Source organism: Somniosus microcephalus, unplaced genomic scaffold (genome assembly GCF_052327205.1).
Source record: "Somniosus microcephalus isolate GS21.2 unplaced genomic scaffold, FLI_Smic_1.0 scaffold4, whole genome shotgun sequence".
Lineage (NCBI taxonomy): Eukaryota > Metazoa > Chordata > Chondrichthyes > Squaliformes > Somniosidae > Somniosus > Somniosus microcephalus.
Genome location: NW_028225191.1, coordinates 468,396 through 483,066, shown reverse-complemented (window position 1 = coordinate 483,066; position 14,671 = coordinate 468,396). Strand labels below are relative to the sequence as shown.

General features: G+C 49.3%; 1 pseudogene; it reads left to right on the top strand.

Annotated features, from left to right (window-relative positions):
* The first annotated feature begins 4,841 nt into the window (after window positions 1-4,841).
* Window positions 4,842-14,671, top strand: part of LOC147084023 (uncharacterized) — an 82,856-nt pseudogene continuing 73,026 nt past the window's right edge.

Below are 14,671 nucleotides of genomic sequence, written 5' to 3'. Positions count from 1 at the left end.
GTGCTGCGTGCAGTTCTGCTCGCCCCATTGCAGGAAAGATGTGACTGCTCGACACAGGAGATTTACGAGGATGTTGCCAGGATGAGAGAATTTCAGCTACAAGGAAAGATTGAATACATAGAAACATAGAAGATAATCAACATCCTAGGGTACTTAAGGAAGTGGCCCTAGAAATAGTAGATGCATTGGTGATCATCTTCCAACATTCGATGGAAGCTGGAACAGTACCCATGGATTGGAGGGTAGCTAATGTTACCCCACTGTTCAAAAAAGGTGGTAGAGAGAAAACGGGGAATTACAGACCGGTAAGCCTGACATCGGTAGTGGGGAAAATGCTAGAGTCCATTATAAAAGACGTAATAGCAGAGCACTTGGAAAACAGTGATCGGATCGGACAAAGTCAACATGGATTTACAAAAGGTAAATCGTGCTTGACTAATCTACTGGAATTTTTTGAGGATGTAACTAGTAAAATAGATAAGGGAGAACCAGTGGATGTGGTGTATTTGGACTTTAAAAAAGGCTTTCGATAAGGTCCCGCATAAGAGATAGAAACATAGAAGATAGGAGCAGGAGTAGGCCATTCGGCCCCTCGAGCCTGCTCCGCCATTCAATAGGATCATGGCTGATCATCCAAGTTCAGTACTCTGTCCCGGCTTTCTCCCCATATCCCTTGATCCCTTTAGCGTTAAGAAATATATCCAACTCCTTCTTGAATATATTTAATGAATTGGCCTCTACTGCCTTCTGTGGTGGAGAATTCCACAGGTTCACCACTCTCTGTCTTAAAAGGACTACCCCTTATCCTTAGACTGTGACCCCTGGTTCTGGATTCCCTGACCATTGGGAACATCCTCCCTGCATCCAGTCTGTCCATCCTGCCAGAATTTTTCAGTTTCAATGAGATCCCCTCTCATTCTTCTAAACTCCAGCGAGTACAAGCCCAATCGACCCAATCTCTCCTCATACATCATTCCTGCCATCCCAGGCATCAGCCTGGTGAATCTTGGCTGGACTCCTTCCATGGCAAGAATATCCTTCCTCAGATAAGGTGACCAAAACTGCACACAATACTCAAGATGTGGTCTCACCAAGGCCCTGCACAACTGCAGCAAGACATCCTTGTTCCTGTACTCAAACCCACTCGCTATGAAGGCCAACATACCATTTGCCTTCTTAACCACCTGCTGCACCTGCATGCTTACCTTCAGCGACTGGTGCACAAGGACACCCAGGTCTCGTTGCACTTCCCCTTCTCCCAATCTATTGCTGTTCAGATGATAATCTGCCTTCCTGTTTTTGACACCAAAGTGGATAACCTCACATTTATCCACGTTATATTGCATCTGCCATGCTTCTGCCCAATCACCCAACCTGTCCAAATCATCCTGCAGTTTCTCGGCATCCTCCTCACAGCACACACGCCCACCCAGCTTTGTGTCGTTTGCAAATTTGGAGATATTACATCTCGTTCCCGTGTCTAGATCATTGATATATATTGTGAATAGCTGGGGTCCAAAGATCGATCACTGCGGTACCCCACTAGCCACTGCCTGCCACTCGGAAAAAGACCCGTTTATTCCAACTCTTTGATTTCTATCTGCCAACCAGTTCTTTATCCAAGTCAATACCTTGCCCCCCAATCCCATGTGCCTTAACTTTACACGCTAATCTCTTATGTGGGACCTTATCGAAAGCCTTCTGAAAGTCCAAATACACCACATCCACTGGTTCGCCCTTATCTATTTTACTAGTTACATCCTCAAAACATTCCAGTAGATTAGTCAAGCATGATTTACGTTTTGTAAATCCATGTTGACTTTGTCCGATCCTGTCACTGTTTTCTAAGTGCTCTGCTATTACATCTTTTATAATGGACTCTAGCATTTTCCCCACTACTGATGTCAGGCTGACCGGTCTATAATTGCCTGTTTTCTCTCTACCACCTTTTTTGAATAATGGGGTAACATTAGCTACCCTCCAATCCATGGGTACTGTTCCAGATTCCATCGAAAACCCAGCAGCTTCTCCTCCATCTCCACTCCAGCTCAAACTGCTGCAACAAAAAGATCTGCACAGGTGGCCAGGGACTGACTTCCGTCACCTGCAATAAAACTCTTCCCGACAGCCGCTGACTAATGGCGGCCGCAGCACCCACAATTCCCTGCGCCCCAGAAACCACTCTGTCCAACGCGCTGATTTCCCCGCTGTGAGTGCGCATGCTCCCCGGGGCCGCGGGCCATTCTGGGAGCCTGGCTCCTGTCCTTTGTCCCGAGTCGGACTCGGTGGAACAGGCTGAAGAAACCGGGAAGCGGCGGCTCGGATGGGGGAGGCACTGCACCCTGGATTACCTGGTGCCGGGGCCCTGGCCGCACACCCGCTGGGCCCAGCCGCTCTGATTCTGATTGAGGTTTTTGATGAGGTAACAGAGAGGGTTGATGAGGGCAATGAGGTTAACGTGGAGTACATGGATTTCCAAAAGGCGTTCGACAGCGTGTAAAGTTAAGGCACATGGGATTGGGGCAAGGTATTGACTTGGATAAAGAACTGGTTGGCAGACAGAAAGCCAAGAGTTGGAAGAAACGGGTCTTTTTCCGAGTGGCAGGCAGTGACTAGTGGGGTATCGCAGGGATCGGTCCTTGGACCCCAGCTATTCACAATATATATTAATGATCTGGACGATGGAACTAGATGTAATATCTCCAAGTTTGCAGACGACACAAAGCTGGGTGGGCGTGTGTGCTGTGAGGAGGATGCCGAGAAACTCCAGTATGATTTGGACAGGTTGGGTGATTGGGCAGAAGCATGGCAGATGCAATATAACGTGGATAAATGCGAGGTTATCCACTTTGGTGTCAAAAACAGGAAGGCAGATTATTATCTGAATGGCAATAGATTGGGAGATGGGGAAGTGCAACGAGACCTGGGTGTCCTTGTGCACCAGTCGCTGAAGGTAAGCATGCAAGTGCAGCAGGCGGTTCAGAAAGCTAATAGTTTGTTGGCCTACGCAGCGAGAGGGTTTGAGTACAGGAACAAGGATGTCTTGCTGCAGTTGTACAGGGCCTTGGTGAGACCACACCTTGAGTATTGTGTGCAGTTTTGGTCGCCTTATCTGAGGAAGGATGTTCTTGCCATGGAAGGAGTGCAGCGAAGATTCACCAGGCTGATACCTGGGATGTCAGGAATGACGTATGAGGAGAGAGTGGGTCGATTGGGCTTGTACTTGCTGGAGTCTAGAAGAATGAGAGGGGATCTCATTGAAACTTATAAAATTCTAACAGGACTACACAGACTAGATGCAGGAAGGATGTTTCCGATGGTCAGGGAGTCCAGAACCAGGGGTCACAGTCTAAGGATAAGGGGTAAGCCATTTAGGACAGAGATGAGGAGGAATTTCTTCACCCAGAGAGTGGTGAACCAGTGGAATTCTCTGCCACAGAAGTCAGTAGAGGCCAATTCATTAAATATATTCAAGAAGGAGTTAGATATATTTCTTTAGGCTAAAGGGATCAAGGGATATGGGGAGAAGGCAGGGACAGAGCACTGAATTTGGATGATCAGCCATGATCTCATTGAATGGCGGAGCAGGCTCGAGGGGCCGAATGCTCCTATCTTCTATGTTTCTATGTTCAGCCTCAGACAAATGTTAGGGAGAGGGATGGAGTCAGTGGCTAGGGAACAGAGTTTGTGGGGTGTCTGTTCCTTTAACTACAATTCATAGAATTATAGAAATTTACAGCACAGAAGGAGGCCATTCGGCCCATCTTGTCCGTGCCAGCCGACGAAGAGCTCTCCTCCCTAATCCCACTTTGCAGCACTTGGTCCGTAGCCTTGTAGGTTACGGCACTTCAAGTGCATATCCAAGTACTTTTTAAATGTGATGAGAGTTTCTGCCTTATGCGGGACCTTATCGAAAGCCTTTTGAAAGTCCAAATACACCACATCTACTGGTTCTCCCTTATCTATTAACCAGTTACATCCTCAAAAAATTCCAGTAGATTAGTCAAACACGATTTATCTTTCGTAAAGCCATGTTGACTTTGTCCGATCCGGTCGCTTTTTTCCAAGTGCTCTGCTATTACATCCTTTATACTGGACTCTAGCATTTTCCCCACTACCGATGTCAGGCTTACCGGTCTGTAATTCCCCTTTTCTCTCTACCACCCTTTTTGAACAGTGGGGTAACATTAGCTACCCGCCAATCCATGGGTACTGTTCCAGAGTCTATCGAATTTTGGAAGATGACCACCAATGCATCTACTATTTCTAGGGCCACGTCCTTAAGTACCCTAGGATGTAGATTATCAGGCCCTGGGGATTTATCGGCCCTCAATCCCATCAAGTTCCAGAACACTATTTCCCTACAAATACTGATTTCTATCAGTTCCTCCCTTTCATCAGACCCTATGTTCCCCGACATCTCTGGGAGGTTATTTGTGTCCTCCTTTGTGAAGACAGAACCAAAGTATGTATTTAATTGGTCTGCCATTTCTTTGTTTCCCATTATAAATTCCCCTGATTCTGACTGCAAGGGACCTACGCTTGACTTCACCAATCTTTTTCTCTTCACATATCTATAAAAGCTTTTACAGTCAGTTTTTATGTTCCCTGCAAGCTTACTCTCATACTCTATTTTCCCCCTCTTAATTAATCCCTTTGTCCTCCTTTGTTGGATCCTAAACTGCTCCCAATCCTCAGGTTTACTGCTTTTTCTGGCCAATTTATATGTCCTTTCCTTGGATCTTATGCTATCCCTAATTTCCCTTGTTAGCCACGGTTGAGTCACCTTTTTTGTTTTATTTTTATGCCAAACTGGGATGAACAAATTCTGTAGTTCATCCATGCGATCTTTGAAGGTTTGCCAATGCCCATCCACCGTCAACCCTTTGAGCGACATTCCCCAATCAATCCTACCCAACTCGCACCTCATACCATCGTAGTCTCCTTTATTTAACTTCAGTACCCTAGTCTCTGAGTCAACTATTTCACTCTCCATCTGAATGAAGAATTCTATCATATTATGAACGCTCCAACCCAAGTGGCCTCGCACAACAAGATTGCTAATTAATCCTTTCTCATTACATAATACCCAGTCTAAGTTGGCCTGTTCTCTATTTGGTTCCTGGACATATTGTAAAGCAATATACAGAGTAAAGCTCCCTCTACACTGTCCCATCAAACACTCCCAGGGCAGGTACAGCACGGGTTAGATACAGCGTAAAGCTCCCTCTACACTGTCCCATCAAACACTCCCAGGTCAAGTACAGCATGGGTTAGATGCAGACTAAAGCTCCATCTACACTGTCCCATCAAACACTCCCAGGGCAGGTACAGCACGGGTTAGATACAGCGTAAAGCTCCCTCTGCACTGTCCCATCAAACACTCCCAGGGCAGGTACAGCACGGGTTAGATACAGAGTAAAGCTCCCTCTACAATGTCCCATCAAACACTCCCAGGGCTGGTACAGCACGGTTTAGATACACAGTAAAGCTCCCTCTACACTGTCCCATCAAAAACTCCCACGGCAGGTACAACAGGGGTTAGAGTCATAGAGTCATAGAGTTTTACAGCACAGAAAGAGGCCCTTCGGCCCATCGTGTCTGCGCCACCCATCCATCCCTGTCCAGTCTAATCCCATTTTCCAGCATTTGGTCCATAGCCTTGTATGCAATGGCATTTCAAGTGCTCATCCAAATGCTTCTTGAATGTTGTGAGGGTTCCTGCCTCTACCACCCTTTCAGGCAGTGAGTTCCAGATTCCAACCACCCTCTGGGTGAAAAAGTTCCTCCTCAAATCCCCTCTAAACCTCCTGCCCCTTACCCTGAATCTATGCCCCCTTGTTATTGACCCCCCTACTAAGGGGAAAAGTTCCTCTTTATCTACCTTATCTATGCCCCTCATCATTTTGTACACCTCAATCAGGTCCCCCCTCAGCCTTCTTTGCTCCAAGGAAAACAACCCCAGCCTGTTTAGTCTTTCTTCATAGCTGAGGCGCTCCATCCCAGGTAACATCCTGGTGAATCTTCTCTGCACCCTCTCCAAAGCAATCACATCCTTCCTATAGTGAGGCGACCAGAACTGCACACAGTACTCCAGCTGTGGCCTCACCAGCGTTTTGTACAGCTCCATCATAACCTCCCTGCTCTCATATTCTATGCCTCGGCTAATGAAGACAAGTATCCCATATGCCTTTTTAACCACCTTATCTACCTGTTCCGCTGCCTTCAGGGATCTATGTACATGTACACCAAGGTCCCTCTGACCCTCTGTACTTCCTAGGGTCCTACCACTCATTGTGTATTCCCTTGCCTTATTTGTCTGTCCAAAATGCATCACCTCGCACTTTTCAGGGTTAAATTCCATTTGCCACTTTTCCGCCCATCTGACCAACCCGTTTATATCGTCCTGTAGCCTGAGGCTTTCCTCCTCGCAATTTACCACCCCACCAATTTTCGTGTCATCTGCGAACTTACTGATCATACCTTTTACATTCTCATCCAAATCATTTATGTAGATCACAAACAACAAGGGACCCAGCACCGATCCCTGAGGTACCCCACTGGACACAGGCTTCCAGTCACAAAAGCAACCTTCGACCATCACCCTCTGCCTCCTGCCACTCAGCCAGTTTAGGATCCAACGTGCCAAGGCACCCTGGATCCCATGGGCTCTTACCTTCTTGACCAGTCTCCTATGCGGGACTTTGTCAAAAGCTTTACTGAAGTCCATGTAAACCACATCCACAGCATTTCCCTCATCCACCCCCTCGAAAAATTCAATCAGATTTGTCAGACATGATTTACCCTTGACAAAGCCATGCTGACTATCCCCGATTAATCCTTGCCTCTCCAAGTGGAGACTAATTTTGTCCCTCAGAATTTTTTCCAATAATTTCCCTACCACAGATGTTAGGCTCACTGGCCTGTAATTCCCTGGTTTATCCCTGCTACCCTTCTTGTATAATGGTACTACATTAGCTGTTCTCCAGTCCTCTGGTACATCCCCTGTGGCCAGAGAGGTTCTGAAAATTTGTGTCAGAGCCCCTGCAATCTCCTCCTTTGCCTCCCACAGCAGCCTGGGATACATCTCGTCCGGGCCTGGGGATTTATCCACTTTTTGGCCTGCTAAAACCGCTAGCACCTCCTCCCTCTCGATGCTAATATGTTCAAGTATGTCACAGTCCCCTTGCCCGATTTCTATGTCTGCATCGTCTTTCTCCATAGTGAACACAGATGCAAAAAATTCATTTAAAACCCCGCCTACATCATCTGGCTCTACACACAGATTGCCACTTTGGTCCCTAATGGGCCCTACCCTTTCCCTGGTTATCCTCTTGCCCTTAATATACTTATAAAACATCTTAGGATTTTCCTTTATTTTGCTCGCCAGTGTTATTTCATGGCCCCTCCTCTCCCTCCTAATTTCTTTTTTAAGTATGCCCCTGCACTTTTTATACTCCTCTAGGGCTTCTTCCGTCTTTAGTCTTTCGTAACTGCCAAAAGCCCCCCTTTTATTTCTAATGCATTTTTGTATATCCCTTGTCATCCAAGGTTCCCTTTGCTTGTTGGTCCCCCCCTTGACCTTTACAGGAACATGTTGGCGTTGTACTCTCTCTATTTCCCTTCTGAAAGTCTCCCACTGTTTTGATGTGGATTTTCCTATAAGTAGCTGCTCCCAGTCCACTTTGGCCAGATCCTGCCTTATCATATTAAAATCGGCCAGATCCTGCCTTATCATATCATATTAGATTCAGACTAAAGCTCCCTCTACACTGTCCCATCAAACAGTCCCAGGGCAGGTACAGCACAGGTAGATACAGAGTAAAGCACCCTCTACATTGTCCCATCAAACACTCCCACGGCAGGCACAGCACGGATTAGATACAGAGTAAAGCTCTCTCTACACTGTCCCATCAAACACTCCCAGGTCAGGTACAGCACAGGTTAGATACAGAGTAAAGCTCCCTCTACATTGTCCCATCAAACACTCCCAGGGCAGGTACAGTACGGGTTAGATACAGAGTAATGCTCCCTCTACACTGTCCCATCAAACACTCCCAGGGCAGGTACAGCACGGGTTAGATACTGACTAAAGCTCCCGCTACATTGTCCCATCAAAGACTCCCACGGCAGGTACAGCAGGGGTTAGATTCAGACTAAACCTCCCTCTACATTGTCCCATCAAACACTCCCAGGGCAGGTACAGCACGGGTTAGATACAGAGTAAAGCTCCCTATACACTGTCCCATCAAACACTCCCAGGGCAGGTACAGCACGCGTTAGATACAGAGTAAATCTCCCTCTACACTGTCCCATCAAACACTCCCAGGGCAGGTGCAGCACGGATTAGATACTGACTAAAGCTCCCGCTACGCTCCCAGGGCAGGTATAGCACGGGTTAGATAAAGAGAAAAGCTCCCTCTACGCTGTCCCATCATACACTCCCAGGGCAGGTACAGCACGGGTTAGATACAGAGTAAAGCTCCCTCTACGTTGTCCCATCAGACACTCCCAGGGCTGTGACAGCACGGTTTAGATGCAAAGTAAAGCTCATTCTACACTGTCTCGTCAAACACTCCCAGGGCAGGTACAGCACGGGTTAGATACAGAGTAAAGCTCTTTCTACACTGTCCCTTCAAACACTCACAGGGCAGGTACAGTATGGGTTAGATACAGAGTAAAGCTCCCTCTACACTGTCCCATCAAACACTCCCAGGGCAGGTACAGCACAGGTTAGATACAGACTAAAGCTCCCTCTGCGCTGTCCCATCATACATTCCCAGGGCATGCACGTCATGGGTTAGATACAGAGTAAAGCTCCCTCTACACTGTCCCATCAAACACTCCCAGGGCAGGTACAGCATGGGTTAGATAGAGTAAAGCTCCCTCAACACGGTCCCACCAAACACTCCCAGGGCAGGTACAGTACGGTTTAGATACAGAGTAATGCTGCCTCTACACTGTCCCATCAAACACTCCTAGGGCAGGCACAGCACAGGTAGATACAGAGTAAAGCACCCTCTGCATTGTCCCATCAAAGACTCGCAGGGCAGGTACAGCACAGGTTAGATACAGAGTAAAGCTCCCTCTACATTGTCCCATCAAACAATCCCAGGGCAGGTACAGCACGGGTTAGATACAGAGTAAAGCCCCCTCTACACTGTCCCATGAAATACTCCCAGGGCAGGTACAGCACGGATTGGATACAGAGTAAAGCTCCCTTTACACTGTCCCATCAGACACTCCCAGGGCTGGTACAGCACGGTTTAGATACAGAGTAAAGCTCCCTCAACACGGTCCCACCAAACACTCCCAGGGCAGGTACAGTACGGTTTAGATGCAGAGTAATGCTGCCTCTACACTGTTCCATCAAACACTGCCAGCGCAGGTACGTCATGGGTTAGATACAGAGTATAGCTCCCTCTGCACTGTCCCATCAAACACTCCCTGGGCAGGTACAGCACGGGTTAGATACAGAGTAAAGCTCCCTCTACACTATCCCATCAAACACTCCCAGGGCAGGTACAGCACGGGTTAGATACAGAGTAAAGCTCCCTCTACACTGTCCCATCAAACACTCCCAGGGCAGGTACAGCACGGGTTAGATACAGAGTAATGCTCCCTATACACTGTCCCATCAAACACTCCCAGGGCAGGTACAGCACGCGTTAGATACAGAGTAAATCTCCCTCTACACTGTCCCATCAAACACTCCGAGGGCAAGTACAGCACGGGTTAGATACAGAGTAAAGCTCCCTATACGCTGTCCCATCATACACTCCCAGTGCAGGTACAGCACAGGTTAGTTACAGAGTAAAGCTCCCTCTATGCTGTCCCATCAAACACTCACAGGGCAGGTACATCACGGGTTAGATACAGAGTAAAGCTCCCTCCACACTGTCCCATCAAACACTCCCAGGTCAAGTACAGCATGGGTTAGATGCAGACTAAAGCTCCATCTACACTGCCCCATCAAACACTCCCAGGGCTGGTACAGCACGGTTTAGATACACAGTAAAGCTCCCTCTACACTGTCCCATCAAACACTCCCACGACAGGTACAGCAGGGGTTAGATTCAGACTAAAGCACCCTCTACATTGTCCCATGAAATACTCCCAGGGCAGGTACAGCACGGATTGGATACAGAGTAAAGCTCCCTCTACACTGTCCCATGAAATACTCCCAGGGCAGGTACAGCACGGATTGGATACAGAGTAAAGCTCCCTTTACACTGTCCCATCAGACACTCCCAGGGCTGGTACAGCACGGTTTAGATACAGAGTAAAGCTCCCTCTACACTGTCCCATCAAACAGTCCCTAGGCAGGTACAGCACGGGTTAGATACAGAGTAAAGCTCCCTCTACACTGTTCCATCAAACACTGCCAGCGCAGGTACGTCATGGGTTAGATACAGAGAATAGCTCCCTCTGCACTGTCCCATCAAACACTCCCTGGGCAGGTACAGCACGGGTTAGATACAGAGTAAAGCTCCCTCTACACTGTCCCATCAAACACTCCCACGGCAGGTACAGCAGGGGTTAGATTCAGACTAAACCTCCCTCTACATTGTCCCATCAAACACTCCCAGGGCAGGTACAGCACGCGTTAGATACAGAGTAAATCTCCCTCTACACTGTCCCATCAAACACTCCCAGGGCAGGTGCAGCACGGATTAGATACTGACTAAAGCTCCCGCTATGCTCCCAGGGCAGGTATAGCACGGGTTAGATAAAGAGAAAAGCTCCCTCTACGCTGTCCCATCATACACTCCCAGTGCAGGTACAGCACAGGTTAGATACAGAGTAAAGCTCCCTCTACGCTATCCCATCAAACACTCCCAGGGCAGGTACAGCACGGGTTAGATACAGAGTAAAGCTCCCTCTACACTGTCCCATCAAACACTCCCAGGGCAGGTACAGCACAGGTTAGATACAGAGTAAAGCTCCCTCTACGTTGTCCCATCAGACACTCCCAGGGCTGTGACAGCACGGTTTAGATGCAGAGTAAAGCTCATTCTACACTGTCTCGTCAAACACTCCCAGGGCAGGTACAGCACGGGTTAGATACAGAGTAAAGCTCTTTCTACACTGTCCCATCAAACACTCCCAGGGCAGGTACAGCACAGGTTAGATACAGAGTAAAGCTCCCTCTGCGCTGTCCCATCATACATTCCCAGGGCATGCACGTCATGGGTTACATACAGAGTAAAGCTCCCTCTACACTGTCCCATGAAACACTCCCAGGGCAGGTACAGCACGGGTTAGATAGAGTAAAGCTCCCTCAACACGGTCCCACCAAACACTCCCAGGGCAGGTACAGTACGGTTTAGATACAGAGTAATGCTGCCTCTACACTGTCCCATCAAACACTCCTAGGGCAGGCACAGCACAGGTAGATACAGAGTAAAGCACCCTCTGCATTGTCCCATCAAAGACTCACAGGGCAGGGACAGCACAGGTTAGATACAGAGTAAAGCTCCCTCTACATTGTCCCATCAAACAATCCCAGGGCAGGTACAGCACGGGTTAGATACAGAGTAAAGCCCCCTCTACACTGTCCCATGAAATACTCCCAGGGCAGGTACAGGACGGATTGGATACAGAGTAAAGCTCCCTTTACACTGTCCCATCAGACACTCCCAGGGCTGGTACAGCACGGTTTAGATACAGAGTAAAGCTCCCTCTACACTGTCCCATCAAACACTCCCAGGGCAGGTACAGCACGGGTTAGATAGAGGAAAGCTCCCTCAACACGGTCCCACCAAACACTCCCAGGGCAGGTACAGTACGGTTTAGATACAGAGTAATGCTGCCTCTACACTGTCCCATCAAACACTCCTAGGGCAGGCACAGCACAGGTAGATACAGAGTAAAGCACCCTCTGCATTGTCCCATCAAAGACTCGCAGGGCAGGTACAGCACAGGTTAAATACAGAGTAAAGCCCCCTCTACACTGTCCCATGAAATACTCCCAGGGCAGGTACAGCACGGATTGGATACAGAGTAAAGCTCCCTTTACACTGTCCCATCAAACACTCCCACGGCAGGTACAGCAGGGGTTAGATTCAGACCAAATTCCCTCTACATTGTCCCATCAAACACTCCCAGGGCAGGTACAGCACGGGTTAGATACAGAATAAAGCTCCCTATACACTGTCCCATCAAACACTCCCAGGGCAGGTACAGCACGCGTTAGATACAGAGTAAATCTCCCTCTACACTGTCCCATCAAACACTCCCAGGGCAAGTACAGCACGGGTTAGATACAGAGTAAAGCTCCCTCTACACTGTCCCATCAAACACTCCCAGGGCAGGTGCAGCACGGGTTAGATTCAGATTAATGCTCCCTCTACACTGTCCCATCACACACTCCCAGGGCAGGTGCAGCACGGATTAGATACTGACTAAAGCTCCCGCTACGCTCCCAGGGCAGGTATAGCACGGGTTAGATAAAGAGAAAAGCTCCCTCTGCACTGCCCTATCAAACATTCCCAGGGCAGATACAGCACGGGTTAGATACAGACTAAAGCTCCCTCTACGCTGTCCCATCATACACTCCCAGTGCAGGTACAGCACAGGTTAGATACAGAGTAAAGCTCCCTCTACACTGTCCCATGAAACACTCCCAGGGCAGGTACAGCACAGGTTAGATACAGAGTCAAGCTCCCTCTACGTTGTCCCATCATACACTCCCAGGGCATGCACATCATGGTTTAGATACAGAGTAAAGCTCCCTCTGCACTGTCCCATCAAACACTCCCAGGGCAGGTACAGCACGGGTTAGATACAGAGTAAAGCTCCCTCTACACTGTCCCATCAGACACTCCCAGGGCTGGGACAGTACGGTTTAGATGCAGAGTAAAGCTCCCTCTACACTGTCCCATCAAACACTCCCAGGGCTGGGACAGCACGGTTTAGATACAGAGTAAAGCTCATTCTACACTGTCTCATCAAACACTCCCAGGGCAGGTACAGCATGGGTTAGATACAGAGTAAAGCTCTTTCTACACTGTCCCTTCAAACACTCACAGGGCAGGTACAGCAGGGGTTAGATTCAGACTAAAGCTCCCTCTACACTGTCCCATCAAACACTCCCAGGGCAGGTACAGCACAGATTAGATACACAGTAAAGCTCCCTCGACACTGTCCCATCATACACTCCCAGGGCATGCACGTCACGGGTTAGATACAGAGTAAAGCCCCCTCTACACTGTCCCATGAAATACTCCCAGGGCAGGTACAGCACGGGTTAGATACAGAGCAATGCTCCCTCTACACTGTCCCATCAAACACTCCCACGGCAGGTACAGCACGGGTTAGATACAGAGCAATGCTCCCTCTACACTGTCCCATCAAACACTCCCAGGTCAGGTACAGCACAGGTTAGATACAGAGTAAAGCTCCCTCTACACTGTCCCATCAAACACTCCCAGGGCTGGTACAGCACGGTTTATATACACAATAAATCTCCCTCTACACTGTCCCATCAAACACTCCCAGGGCAGGTACAGCACGGGTTAGATACAGAGTAAAGCTCCCTCTACACTGTCCCATCAAACACTCCCAGGGCAGGTACAGCACGGGTTAGATACAGAGTAAAGCTCCCTCTATACTGTCCCATCAAACACTCCCAGGGCAGGTACAGCACGGGTTAGATACAGAGTGAAGCTCACTCTGCACTGTCCCATCAAACACTCCCAGGGCAGGTACAGCACGGGTTAGATACAGAGTGAAGCTCACTCTGCACTGTCCCATCAAACACTCCCAGGGCAGGTACAGCACGGGTTAGATACAGAGTGAAGCTCACTCTGCACTGTCCCATCAAACACTCCCAGGGCAGGTACAGCACGGGTTAGATACAGAGTGAAGCTCACTCTGCACTGTCCCATCAAACACCCCCAGGGCAGGTACAGCACGGGTTAGATACAGAGTGAAGCTCACTCTGCACTGTCCCATCAAACACTCCCAGGGCAGGTACAGCACGGGTTAGATACAGAGTGTCAGCCGTGGCTCAGGCGGCAGCACTCTCTCCTCTGAGTCAGAAGGTTGTGGGTTGAAGTCCCACTCCCGAGACTCGAGTCTAAGACTCTGTGCTGCCCCTCCAGTGCAGTGCTGAGGGAGTAAAGCCCAGTGCAGAGTAAAGTTCCCTCTGCACTGCTCCACTAACAGGCCTGAGCCCCAAACTCAGAAGAGCGCCCTCTGCTGCATTCCACTTGTCTCAGCAGCGGGAGAAGCAGGCGGCGGAAGTCCCGCCCCTCGGACACCCCGATTGGTTGGAGGACCCGCCGCCACCTCAGCCCTCCAAGCTCCGCCCGCTCTCTCCCTATTGGTTGGAGCTCCCGTCAGTCACCGCCGTGGAGTTGATGACGTGCCCCAGTCCGGCTCCCTGCAGAAGACAGGGGGCTGCGGCCGCTCAATCCGCTCCGCTCGGTGCCGGGAGGGCGCTGGGACGGTCCGGTTTGTATTTTCTTTTTATTTATCTCCCCGCCCGCGCTTCTCTCCGCTATATATAAAAAAAACCCTGAAAAAACTCACTTTCCACCGGTGATCCGGACTCTCGCGGTTGCCCGGGCCGACTGAGAATGAGGGGCCCTGCGTCGGCGCGGTAGCTGCTCATCCTCGGGAGCGGGGGAGGGGGCAGGGCCTGTTCAGAGCTCAGCTCCAACAATGA